This window comes from Schistocerca piceifrons, unplaced genomic scaffold (assembly GCF_021461385.2).
Source record: "Schistocerca piceifrons isolate TAMUIC-IGC-003096 unplaced genomic scaffold, iqSchPice1.1 HiC_scaffold_833, whole genome shotgun sequence".
Classification (NCBI taxonomy): Eukaryota; Metazoa; Arthropoda; class Insecta; order Orthoptera; family Acrididae; genus Schistocerca; species Schistocerca piceifrons.
Window position 1 is genome coordinate 168,209 of NW_025729095.1, and position 13,289 is coordinate 181,497.

General features: G+C 49.7%; 13 non-coding genes across 13 annotated transcripts; all 13 read right to left on the reverse strand.

Annotated features, from left to right (window-relative positions):
* Positions 1-839: 839 nt before the first annotated feature.
* On the reverse strand, positions 840-912 carry Trnaa-ugc. The gene has a single exon. It is a non-coding gene; the product is annotated as a tRNA-Ala (tRNA).
* A 417-nt stretch (positions 913-1,329) lies between these two features.
* On the reverse strand, positions 1,330-1,402 carry Trnaa-ugc. The gene has a single exon. It is a non-coding gene; the product is annotated as a tRNA-Ala (tRNA).
* Positions 1,403-2,415: 1,013 nt separating this feature from the next.
* Trnaa-ugc lies at positions 2,416-2,488 on the reverse strand. Its single transcript has one exon. It is a non-coding gene; the product is annotated as a tRNA-Ala (tRNA).
* Positions 2,489-2,905: 417 nt separating this feature from the next.
* Positions 2,906-2,978, reverse strand: Trnaa-ugc. The gene has a single exon. It is a non-coding gene; the product is annotated as a tRNA-Ala (tRNA).
* A 1,013-nt stretch (positions 2,979-3,991) lies between these two features.
* Positions 3,992-4,064, reverse strand: Trnaa-ugc. Its single transcript has one exon. It is a non-coding gene; the product is annotated as a tRNA-Ala (tRNA).
* Positions 4,065-4,481: 417 nt separating this feature from the next.
* Positions 4,482-4,554, reverse strand: Trnaa-ugc. The gene has a single exon. It is a non-coding gene; the product is annotated as a tRNA-Ala (tRNA).
* Positions 4,555-5,567: 1,013 nt separating this feature from the next.
* Trnaa-ugc lies at positions 5,568-5,640 on the reverse strand. The gene has a single exon. It is a non-coding gene; the product is annotated as a tRNA-Ala (tRNA).
* Positions 5,641-6,057: 417 nt separating this feature from the next.
* Trnaa-ugc lies at positions 6,058-6,130 on the reverse strand. The gene has a single exon. It is a non-coding gene; the product is annotated as a tRNA-Ala (tRNA).
* Positions 6,131-7,143: 1,013 nt separating this feature from the next.
* Trnaa-ugc lies at positions 7,144-7,216 on the reverse strand. The gene has a single exon. It is a non-coding gene; the product is annotated as a tRNA-Ala (tRNA).
* A 417-nt stretch (positions 7,217-7,633) lies between these two features.
* Positions 7,634-7,706, reverse strand: Trnaa-ugc. The gene has a single exon. It is a non-coding gene; the product is annotated as a tRNA-Ala (tRNA).
* Positions 7,707-8,719: 1,013 nt separating this feature from the next.
* Trnaa-ugc lies at positions 8,720-8,792 on the reverse strand. Its single transcript has one exon. It is a non-coding gene; the product is annotated as a tRNA-Ala (tRNA).
* A 417-nt stretch (positions 8,793-9,209) lies between these two features.
* On the reverse strand, positions 9,210-9,282 carry Trnaa-ugc. The gene has a single exon. It is a non-coding gene; the product is annotated as a tRNA-Ala (tRNA).
* Positions 9,283-10,466: 1,184 nt separating this feature from the next.
* Trnak-uuu lies at positions 10,467-10,539 on the reverse strand. Its single transcript has one exon. It is a non-coding gene; the product is annotated as a tRNA-Lys (tRNA).
* Between the last annotated feature and the right edge of the window lie 2,750 nt (positions 10,540-13,289).

Sequence of the window (13,289 nt, forward strand, 5' to 3'; positions counted from 1 at the left end):
CGTTTTTAACGTCTTAAATTGAAGGGACAGTCACAAGTTGGTCCGTTTTCACTCCATGTCGACAATCACACAGCACCTGAGGTAACAAGCACATCTGAAGATCCATTGTGCACTCGACTGTTCATGCCAACTCACTGCCTCGCACTTTACTACTGTGTACCACTCTTGTCGTCCAACTGCAAAAGACTGGACCACAACAACTTTCCGCGTCTCCATTGCACTGCGCAAACTACGAAACGCTCCCCAAACATGGCACTCACCCACGCAGACGACTTTTCCGACTTTACACGACGCTCACGCAACGCTCACGCTAGTGACAGCCTTATTTAGGGCTTGACGTCGCACACAAGCGAATGAGCACATTTCGCCTACGACTTAGGCCGCCCTCCTAGTGTGGCTGTTCGGTGTCTGCAGGCAGCGAGGGGCTGCAAGCCTCCTGTGTTCGCGCCTATGTCACCTCTACTTGCTTGTCAGAGACAGAGTATCGCAAAACATACAACTCACTCCATGAATTGATTGCTACGGCATCTGTCATCAGCAGTCACAACTAGCAACACCAGTAGCAGCCGACTGCACGTAAAGAATTGGAATGTGCAGTGGGATTTTTGTGAATTCGGCGCAAGGCTGATCTTTGCGACATAGGTTTGAGAATCTTATGGGAACACTTGTACTGTTTCTAAATTAAGTGTAGTGGTGGGAGGAGGGTGCTTCGTGCGAATTACAGCACGTTTGCCAATTGTGGCTGCTAATCGTTGGCTCGTATCTGCCTTGACACATTTTCTGGCTGTGAATTATTCCACTTGCATGGCAGTGTGCGCATGTTGGTGTGTTAAAAATTCTGGAGGCGCTGGGTATCGATCCCAGTACCTCTCGCATGCAAAGCGAGCGCTCTACCATCTGAGCTACGCCCCCTGCTGACGAACTGCGCTATCATACAGCCATATCAATGGCACAGACCCTTGCACTCCCATTATTCCGCTGACAAACACTACTCTCAATGTGTCCGTGAGGGTGTCTTTCAGGTTTCCTGCATTCTGTATCGAATCGTAGTTGGCCAAAATCAAAGTGGCACGCACGACGTCGAAAATAGCGTTCGGCCAACGCTCTGAGGTAGACGAACGTGTTGTCCACTCTCTAGACTTCATTGAGGTTAGGCCGTTATACCTAAGGCAGATTTGCACTCGATGACACCTCGACAACAGCCGGTCCTCACATTTACGTTTTGCTCTCCTTACGTCAGTATACGAGTCTGTGACGCTGGCTTTGCAACATCTTGCGTGCCTTTAGGCTCGCCGCGACCAACACTTACCACGCACTGACCACAAAACATGGAGGCGCCGGGGCTTGAACCCGGGACCTTTCACATGCAAAGCGAACGCTCTACCAACTGAGCTACGCCCCCAAGCACAACCAAGCTGCGCTGTTCTCCGTTCTTTGCTACTCTTATGTGCACGGACACGATGGTTGGTTGGTTTGCAGGGGTGAAGGGACCAGAGTACAAAGGCGCGGACACGTTCATATACGCAAGAGTTCCAAGTAGTTTCGATGCTCTGGTATTACGACTGCAAATTCCGTCCGTTTTTAACGTCTTAAATTGAAGGGACAGTCACAAGTTGGTCCGTTTTCACTCCATGTCGACAATCACACAGCACCTGAGGTAACAAGCACATCTGAAGACCCATTGTGCACTCGACTGTTCATGCCAACTCACTGCCTCGCACTTTACTACTGTGTATCACTCTTGTCGTCCAACTGCAAAAGACTGGGCCACAACAACTTTCCGCGTCTCCATTGCACTGCGCAAACTACGAAACGCTCCCCAAACATGGCACTCACCCACGCAGACGACTTTTCCGACTTTACACGACGCTCACGCAACGCTCACGCTAGTGACAGCCTTATTTAGGGCTTGACGTCGCACACAAGCGAATGAGCACATTTCGCCTACGACTTAGGCCGCCCTCCTAGTGTGGCTGTTCGGTGTCTGCAGGCAGCGAGGGGCTGCAAGCCTCCTGTGTTCGCGCCTATGTCACCTCTACTTGCTTGTCAGAGACAGAGTATCGCAAAACATACAACTCACTCCATGAATTGATTGCTACGGCATCTGTCATCAGCAGTCACAACTAGCAACACCAGTAGCAGCCGACTGCACGTAAAGAATTGGAATGTGCAGTGGGATTTTTGTGAATTCGGCGCAAGGCTGATCTTTGCGACATAGGTTTGAGAATCTTATGGGAACACTTGTACTGTTTCTAAATTAAGTGTAGTGGTGGGAGGAGGGTGCTTCGTGCGAATTACAGCACGTTTGCCAATTGTGGCTGCTAATCGTTGGCTCGTATCTGCCTTGACACATTTTCTGGCTGTGAATTATTCCACTTGCATGGCAGTGTGCGCATGTTGGTGTGTTAAAAATTCTGGAGGCGCTGGGTATCGATCCCAGTACCTCTCGCATGCAAAGCGAGCGCTCTACCATCTGAGCTACGCCCCCTGCTGACGAACTGCGCTATCATACAGCCATATCAATGGCACAGACCCTTGCACTCCCATTATTCCGCTGACAAACACTACTCTCAATGTGTCCGTGAGGGTGTCTTTCAGGTTTCCTGCATTCTGTATCGAATCGTAGTTGGCCAAAATCAAAGTGGCACGCACGACGTCGAAAATAGCGTTCGGCCAACGCTCTGAGGTAGACGAACGTGTTGTCCACTCTCTAGACTTCATTGAGGTTAGGCCGTTATACCTAAGGCAGATTTGCACTCGATGACACCTCGACAACAGCCGGTCCTCACATTTACGTTTTGCTCTCCTTACGTCAGTATACGAGTCTGTGACGCTGGCTTTGCAACATCTTGCGTGCCTTTAGGCTCGCCGCGACCAACACTTACCACGCACTGACCACAAAACATGGAGGCGCCAGGGCTTGAACCCGGGACCTTTCACATGCAAAGCGAACGCTCTACCAACTGAGCTACGCCCCCAAGCACAACCAAGCTGCGCTGTTCTCCGTTCTTTGCTACTCTTATGTGCACGGACACGATGGTTGGTTGGTTTGCAGGGGTGAAGGGACCAGAGTACAAAGGCGCGGACACGTCCATATACGCAAGAGTTCCAAGTAGTTTCGATGCTCTGGTATTACGACTGCAAATTCCGTCCGTTTTTAACGTCTTAAATTGAAGGGACAGTCACAAGTTGGTCCGTTTTCACTCCATGTCGACAATCACACAGCACCTGAGGTAACAAGCACATCTGAAGACCCATTGTGCACTCGACTGTTCATGCCAACTCACTGCCTCGCACTTTACTACTGTGTACCACTCTTGTCGTCCAACTGCAAAAGACTGGGCCACAACAACTTTCCGCGTCTCCATTGCACTGCGCAAACTACGAAACGCTCCCCAAACATGGCACTCACCCACGCAGACGACTTTTCCGACTTTACACGACGCTCACGCAACGCTCACGCTAGTGACAGCCTTATTTAGGGCTTGACGTCGCACACAAGCGAATGAGCACATTTCGCCTACGACTTAGGCCGCCCTCCTAGTGTGGCTGTTCGGTGTCTGCAGGCAGCGAGGGGCTGCAAGCCTCCTGTGTTCGCGCCTATGTCACCTCTACTTGCTTGTCAGAGACAGAGTATCGCAAAACATACAACTCACTCCATGAATTGATTGCTACGGCATCTGTCATCAGCAGTCACAACTAGCAACACCAGTAGCAGCCGACTGCACGTAAAGAATTGGAATGTGCAGTGGGATTTTTGTGAATTCGGCGCAAGGCTGATCTTTGCGACATAGGTTTGAGAATCTTATGGGAACACTTGTACTGTTTCTAAATTAAGTGTAGTGGTGGGAGGAGGGTGCTTCGTGCGAATTACAGCACGTTTGCCAATTGTGGCTGCTAATCGTTGGCTCGTATCTGCCTTGACACATTTTCTGGCTGTGAATTATTCCACTTGCATGGCAGTGTGCGCATGTTGGTGTGTTAAAAATTCTGGAGGCGCTGGGTATCGATCCCAGTACCTCTCGCATGCAAAGCGAGCGCTCTACCATCTGAGCTACGCCCCCTGCTGACGAACTGCGCTATCATACAGCCATATCAATGGCACAGACCCTTGCACTCCCATTATTCCGCTGACAAACACTACTCTCAATGTGTCCGTGAGGGTGTCTTTCAGGTTTCCTGCATTCTGTATCGAATCGTAGTTGGCCAAAATCAAAGTGGCACGCACGACGTCGAAAATAGCGTTCGGCCAACGCTCTGAGGTAGACGAACGTGTTGTCCACTCTCTAGACTTCATTGAGGTTAGGCCGTTATACCTAAGGCAGATTTGCACTCGATGACACCTCGACAACAGCCGGTCCTCACATTTACGTTTTGCTCTCCTTACGTCAGTATACGAGTCTGTGACGCTGGCTTTGCAACATCTTGCGTGCCTTTAGGCTCGCCGCGACCAACACTTACCACGCACTGACCACAAAACATGGAGGCGCCGGGGCTTGAACCCGGGACCTTTCACATGCAAAGCGAACGCTCTACCAACTGAGCTACGCCCCCAAGCACAACCAAGCTGCGCTGTTCTCCGTTCTTTGCTACTCTTATGTGCACGGACACGATGGTTGGTTGGTTTGCAGGGGTGAAGGGACCAGAGTACAAAGGCGCGGACACGTTCATATACGCAAGAGTTCCAAGTAGTTTCGATGCTCTGGTATTACGACTGCAAATTCCGTCCGTTTTTAACGTCTTAAATTGAAGGGACAGTCACAAGTTGGTCCGTTTTCACTCCATGTCGACAATCACACAGCACCTGAGGTAACAAGCACATCTGAAGACCCATTGTGCACTCGACTGTTCATGCCAACTCACTGCCTCGCACTTTACTACTGTGTATCACTCTTGTCGTCCAACTGCAAAAGACTGGGCCACAACAACTTTCCGCGTCTCCATTGCACTGCGCAAACTACGAAACGCTCCCCAAACATGGCACTCACCCACGCAGACGACTTTTCCGACTTTACACGACGCTCACGCAACGCTCACGCTAGTGACAGCCTTATTTAGGGCTTGACGTCGCACACAAGCGAATGAGCACATTTCGCCTACGACTTAGGCCGCCCTCCTAGTGTGGCTGTTCGGTGTCTGCAGGCAGCGAGGGGCTGCAAGCCTCCTGTGTTCGCGCCTATGTCACCTCTACTTGCTTGTCAGAGACAGAGTATCGCAAAACATACAACTCACTCCATGAATTGATTGCTACGGCATCTGTCATCAGCAGTCACAACTAGCAACACCAGTAGCAGCCGACTGCACGTAAAGAATTGGAATGTGCAGTGGGATTTTTGTGAATTCGGCGCAAGGCTGATCTTTGCGACATAGGTTTGAGAATCTTATGGGAACACTTGTACTGTTTCTAAATTAAGTGTAGTGGTGGGAGGAGGGTGCTTCGTGCGAATTACAGCACGTTTGCCAATTGTGGCTGCTAATCGTTGGCTCGTATCTGCCTTGACACATTTTCTGGCTGTGAATTATTCCACTTGCATGGCAGTGTGCGCATGTTGGTGTGTTAAAAATTCTGGAGGCGCTGGGTATCGATCCCAGTACCTCTCGCATGCAAAGCGAGCGCTCTACCATCTGAGCTACGCCCCCTGCTGACGAACTGCGCTATCATACAGCCATATCAATGGCACAGACCCTTGCACTCCCATTATTCCGCTGACAAACACTACTCTCAATGTGTCCGTGAGGGTGTCTTTCAGGTTTCCTGCATTCTGTATCGAATCGTAGTTGGCCAAAATCAAAGTGGCACGCACGACGTCGAAAATAGCGTTCGGCCAACGCTCTGAGGTAGACGAACGTGTTGTCCACTCTCTAGACTTCATTGAGGTTAGGCCGTTATACCTAAGGCAGATTTGCACTCGATGACACCTCGACAACAGCCGGTCCTCACATTTACGTTTTGCTCTCCTTACGTCAGTATACGAGTCTGTGACGCTGGCTTTGCAACATCTTGCGTGCCTTTAGGCTCGCCGCGACCAACACTTACCACGCACTGACCACAAAACATGGAGGCGCCAGGGCTTGAACCCGGGACCTTTCACATGCAAAGCGAACGCTCTACCAACTGAGCTACGCCCCCAAGCACAACCAAGCTGCGCTGTTCTCCGTTCTTTGCTACTCTTATGTGCACGGACACGATGGTTGGTTGGTTTGCAGGGGTGAAGGGACCAGAGTACAAAGGCGCGGACACGTCCATATACGCAAGAGTTCCAAGTAGTTTCGATGCTCTGGTATTACGACTGCAAATTCCGTCCGTTTTTAACGTCTTAAATTGAAGGGACAGTCACAAGTTGGTCCGTTTTCACTCCATGTCGACAATCACACAGCACCTGAGGTAACAAGCACATCTGAAGACCCATTGTGCACTCGACTGTTCATGCCAACTCACTGCCTCGCACTTTACTACTGTGTACCACTCTTGTCGTCCAACTGCAAAAGACTGGGCCACAACAACTTTCCGCGTCTCCATTGCACTGCGCAAACTACGAAACGCTCCCCAAACATGGCACTCACCCACGCAGACGACTTTTCCGACTTTACACGACGCTCACGCAACGCTCACGCTAGTGACAGCCTTATTTAGGGCTTGACGTCGCACACAAGCGAATGAGCACATTTCGCCTACGACTTAGGCCGCCCTCCTAGTGTGGCTGTTCGGTGTCTGCAGGCAGCGAGGGGCTGCAAGCCTCCTGTGTTCGCGCCTATGTCACCTCTACTTGCTTGTCAGAGACAGAGTATCGCAAAACATACAACTCACTCCATGAATTGATTGCTACGGCATCTGTCATCAGCAGTCACAACTAGCAACACCAGTAGCAGCCGACTGCACGTAAAGAATTGGAATGTGCAGTGGGATTTTTGTGAATTCGGCGCAAGGCTGATCTTTGCGACATAGGTTTGAGAATCTTATGGGAACACTTGTACTGTTTCTAAATTAAGTGTAGTGGTGGGAGGAGGGTGCTTCGTGCGAATTACAGCACGTTTGCCAATTGTGGCTGCTAATCGTTGGCTCGTATCTGCCTTGACACATTTTCTGGCTGTGAATTATTCCACTTGCATGGCAGTGTGCGCATGTTGGTGTGTTAAAAATTCTGGAGGCGCTGGGTATCGATCCCAGTACCTCTCGCATGCAAAGCGAGCGCTCTACCATCTGAGCTACGCCCCCTGCTGACGAACTGCGCTATCATACAGCCATATCAATGGCACAGACCCTTGCACTCCCATTATTCCGCTGACAAACACTACTCTCAATGTGTCCGTGAGGGTGTCTTTCAGGTTTCCTGCATTCTGTATCGAATCGTAGTTGGCCAAAATCAAAGTGGCACGCACGACGTCGAAAATAGCGTTCGGCCAACGCTCTGAGGTAGACGAACGTGTTGTCCACTCTCTAGACTTCATTGAGGTTAGGCCGTTATACCTAAGGCAGATTTGCACTCGATGACACCTCGACAACAGCCGGTCCTCACATTTACGTTTTGCTCTCCTTACGTCAGTATACGAGTCTGTGACGCTGGCTTTGCAACATCTTGCGTGCCTTTAGGCTCGCCGCGACCAACACTTACCACGCACTGACCACAAAACATGGAGGCGCCGGGGCTTGAACCCGGGACCTTTCACATGCAAAGCGAACGCTCTACCAACTGAGCTACGCCCCCAAGCACAACCAAGCTGCGCTGTTCTCCGTTCTTTGCTACTCTTATGTGCACGGACACGATGGTTGGTTGGTTTGCAGGGGTGAAGGGACCAGAGTACAAAGGCGCGGACACGTTCATATACGCAAGAGTTCCAAGTAGTTTCGATGCTCTGGTATTACGACTGCAAATTCCGTCCGTTTTTAACGTCTTAAATTGAAGGGACAGTCACAAGTTGGTCCGTTTTCACTCCATGTCGACAATCACACAGCACCTGAGGTAACAAGCACATCTGAAGACCCATTGTGCACTCGACTGTTCATGCCAACTCACTGCCTCGCACTTTACTACTGTGTACCACTCTTGTCGTCCAACTGCAAAAGACTGGGCCACAACAACTTTCCGCGTCTCCATTGCACTGCGCAAACTACGAAACGCTCCCCAAACATGGCACTCACCCACGCAGACGACTTTTCCGACTTTACACGACGCTCACGCAACGCTCACGCTAGTGACAGCCTTATTTAGGGCTTGACGTCGCACACAAGCGAATGAGCACATTTCGCCTACGACTTAGGCCGCCCTCCTAGTGTGGCTGTTCGGTGTCTGCAGGCAGCGAGGGGCTGCAAGCCTCCTGTGTTCGCGCCTATGTCACCTCTGCTTGCTTGTCAGAGACAGAGTATCGCAAAACATACAACTCACTCCATGAATTGATTGCTACGGCATCTGTCATCAGCAGTCACAACTAGCAACACCAGTAGCAGCCGACTGCACGTAAAGAATTGGAATGTGCAGTGGGATTTTTGTGAATTCGGCGCAAGGCTGATCTTTGCGACATAGGTTTGAGAATCTTATGGGAACACTTGTACTGTTTCTAAATTAAGTGTAGTGGTGGGAGGAGGGTGCTTCGTGCGAATTACAGCACGTTTGCCAATTGTGGCTGCTAATCGTTGGCTCGTATCTGCCTTGACACATTTTCTGGCTGTGAATTATTCCACTTGCATGGCAGTGTGCGCATGTTGGTGTGTTAAAAATTCTGGAGGCGCTGGGTATCGATCCCAGTACCTCTCGCATGCAAAGCGAGCGCTCTACCATCTGAGCTACGCCCCCTGCTGACGAACTGCGCTATCATACAGCCATATCAATGGCACAGACCCTTGCACTCCCATTATTCCGCTGACAAACACTACTCTCAATGTGTCCGTGAGGGTGTCTTTCAGGTTTCCTGCATTCTGTATCGAATCGTAGTTGGCCAAAATCAAAGTGGCACGCACGACGTCGAAAATAGCGTTCGGCCAACGCTCTGAGGTAGACGAACGTGTTGTCCACTCTCTAGACTTCATTGAGGTTAGGCCGTTATACCTAAGGCAGATTTGCACTCGATGACACCTCGACAACAGCCGGTCCTCACATTTACGTTTTGCTCTCCTTACGTCAGTATACGAGTCTGTGACGCTGGCTTTGCAACATCTTGCGTGCCTTTAGGCTCGCCGCGACCAACACTTACCACGCACTGACCACAAAACATGGAGGCGCCGGGGCTTGAACCCGGGACCTTTCACATGCAAAGCGAACGCTCTACCAACTGAGCTACGCCCCCAAGCACAACCAAGCTGCGCTGTTCTCCGTTCTTTGCTACTCTTATGTGCACGGACACGATGGTTGGTTGGTTTGCAGGGGTGAAGGGACCAGAGTACAAAGGCGCGGACACGTTCATATACGCAAGAGTTCCAAGTAGTTTCGATGCTCTGGTATTACGACTGCAAATTCCGTCCGTTTTTAACGTCTTAAATTGAAGGGACAGTCACAAGTTGGTCCGTTTTCACTCCATGTCGACAATCACACAGCACCTGAGGTAACAAGCACATCTGAAGACCCATTGTGCACTCGACTGTTCATGCCAACTCACTGCCTCGCACTTTACTACTGTGTACCACTCTTGTCGTCCAACTGCAAAAGACTGGGCCACAACAACTTTCCGCGTCTCCATTGCACTGCGCAAACTACGAAACGCTCCCCAAACATGGCACTCACCCACGCAGACGACTTTTCCGACTTTACACGACGCTCACGCAACGCTCACGCTAGTGACAGCCTTATTTAGGGCTTGACGTCGCACACAAGCGAATGAGCACATTTCGCCTACGACTTAGGCCGCCCTCCTAGTGTGGCTGTTCGGTGTCTGCAGGCAGCGAGGGGCTGCAAGCCTCCTGTGTTCGCGCCTATGTCACCTCTGCTTGCTTGTCAGAGACAGAGTATCGCAAAACATACAACTCACTCCATGAATTGATTGCTACGGCATCTGTCATCAGCAGTCACAACTAGCAACACCAGTAGCAGCCGACTGCACGTAAAGAATTGGAATGTGCAGTGGGATTTTTGTGAATTCGGCGCAAGGCTGATCTTTGCGACATAGGTTTGAGAATCTTATGGGAACACTTGTACTGTTTCTAAATTAAGTGTAGTGGTGGGAGGAGGGTGCTTCGTGCGAATTACAGCACGTTTGCCAATTGTGGCTGCTAATCGTTGGCTCGTATCTGCCTTGACACATTTTCTGGCTGTGAATTATTCCACTTGCATGGCAGTGTGCGCATGTTGGTGTGTTAAAAATTCTGGAGGCGCTGGGTATCGATCCCAGTACCTCTCGCATGCAAAGCGAGCGCTCTACCATCTTTTTTTTTTTTTTTTTTTTTTTTTTTTACTTTTTCTTTTTTTTTAGCTGCATTCTTTTCCGTAGTGCTTACACCGCTACTAGACGTGCGGCTACCAAAGTATTAAAATTTCCGCCCGAACAGGGACTTGAACCCTGGACCCTTAGATTAAAAGCCTAATGCTCTACCGACTGAGCTATCCGGGCTCACATTATGTGTTCACCCCTCCCACTACACATACTGACACATTGCCTCATGTCCCTTACTTTTGGGTAATCGTTGCGTGGAGCTGTTACTATTTAAACGTCGTCTGACTGCTGTCTATAAACTCATCACGCTAGGCTCGTAACAGACTATCGAAGAAAGCTGACACACGATGTAAAGTCAAATTGCAGCAGTTTGTACGTCTCATATGTTACAGCAGAGGAGCAACGTGTTTTGTCGACACTCACTGGACAATTGTAAAATTTACAAGCGTCTCGAATGCAGTGTTTCCCACGTATTCGCTCATTTCACGGTTCCGTTGGAGATGTTCTTCACCTCTTGACACAAAAAAGAAACGCAGTCGGTAGGACTCGAACCTACGCTCCCAGAGGGAATCTGATTTCTAGTCAGACGCCTTAACCACTTTTTTTTTTTTTTTTTTTTTTTTTAGCCACTTCAAAAGAAGTACAGTACTGAAATTAAAATCCTAAAACATGACTATATAATGTAGACTGCTTACTGAAATAAAGGTTAAAACACGAAAACTTCAGTCCTGGTGTAGAGAAGAAACATACATAAAGGCGGCAAATTCAGAAATAGTATAAAAGAAAATGGCTCACACAGGTGACCTTAGCCAACACCCTCTCTTTCAAATGTCAGGCTAAGCATATTGGCAAAATCATCTCGGAGGCCTGGCAATCGCAAGCGCTGCCAGTAAGCAGTAAGCATGTACTGCCGAAACGCTAGGTGTCCATCCTCTTCATGACAACTGTTGACAAAATGTACGAAATGGCCAATCAACCACATGACGGTATGGAGCTTCGTCCGCGGAAAAAAGGAAGAATCGGGCCGGACGATGATGTCAATAGTATAAGCGGCTTCAGCAGACCTAGTGACAAAAGCAAGTTGTTTCCTGAGCCAACGCCAATTAGCAAGGTGCCCACAGCAGGTGAATCGATGTTCAAGGGTATCCAGGAGACCACACCGAGTACAGGTGTCCGTGTCAGAAAGACCAATACGGTGCAGTCGTACATTGGTGGGAACCAAATTATTTATGACCCTATACCACGTGGACGCCACGGCCATAGAGTGGATCGGCAGACTAACGTTCTTCCAGACGTTCCTCCAGGACACAGATGGAGACGCCAGTTCTATTGGATTGGGACCGGCCAGCCCCTCCCAGCGGGCAATCAAGCCCTTGGTCGTTGGCACCGGTCGCCGCAAGAAGACGTCACCGAGGTAACTCACCGCAATGTAAAATTCCCGAATGTGTTTCAACTTAAAATTGAGGCGTCCGACATCGACAGGTGGAGCAAGGCTCGCCGGACGCACAACAGTAAAAAGCCTGGATGTAATTGAAGTCACTTCTTGCGTAACAATTAGAGTCGTTCGGCGGACGTACAAAGCAGACGCCTTGCGAGTAATGTCAGAGAGGCCCAAGCCTCCGGAGAGACGCGGTTTCGTCATTACCTCGTAACGTAACTTGAATAGATGGCCCTTCCATATAAACCTGCTAGACAATTGGCGCAACCTTTTCGCCACCATCATGGGAAGTGGGAACAGCTGAGCAACATAATAAGCTTTACATAGGACGTAGGTGTCTAAAATTCTGACTTTTTGCAAAATGGTAGCAGAGCGCTGCTCATGGACCATCAGAGCCCCCTGTATCTTCTCGGTGACAGATTTCCAATTGAGAGCCGCCATTTTTAGAGGACACCGATCAATGATAATCCCCAAGGACGTATGGCGATCGACAAAAGTGGCCCAAGGGACGTCAGCATCGCGAAATCCTCGAATATCAAGGAACTTACATTTACCCTGATTGAGACGCGCTCCAGAGACACGACAGTATGCATCAACTGCCCCTTTCAACAACGGGATATCATCTCGTTGACGGAGGAGAACAACGACATCATCCGCATATGCCTTAACCGAGAGCTTCCCACCAGAGAGGGACATACCCTGAAGCTTGAGAGCAATAGTCCGAAGCAGCGGTTCCAGGGACAAAACGAATAAAGACATAGAGAGCGGACTACCCTGAGGCACTCCGCGGCGGATAGCAATGGGCGGCGTCAGCTGCCCATTGACTGACACCCGAGCTGTTATTCCCCTGTACAAATTGCCAAGAACACCACGTGATGAAGCGTTAAAACCTATTGTACCTAAAACACGATCTAAAAACACATGACTGACGTGATCAAAAGCCTTATAAAAATCAAGGAAGGCAAAGGCACAATGTACGTTTGTAACCGCCGCAACCGAGACAACATCCCGATATTCGGCTACTGGTGTCAGAATAGATCTATCATGAAAACAACATTGATGTGCACCAATCACACCCCGAAGCAGAGAAGACAGCCGGCTATTGAGCGCTCTAGCAGCTGTCTTATAGTCAAAATTCAGCAATGTGAGCGGACGAAGATTGGCAGCAGATAAACGACCAGAGGACTTCGGAATTAAAACAATTTTCCCTACTTTAAAATCGGCAGGCACATCCATCCCTCTGACAATCTCATTTAAAATCTGCGTAAAAATGCCACCCAAAAGAGGCCAAAAACGGAGATAAAATTCTTTAGGCAGGCCGTCTGGACCCGGCGATTTACTGGACGGAGAGCGAGCAATAAAATCGAAAACATCATCTACCTGGAACTCCCGGAGAAATTCGCCGTTCGCGTCAGGCGCGATCGTCGCAGTTAGATCCCCAAAGACATCATCCGAAAGAGACTCACCAGAATCATCGGCAGAATAGAGA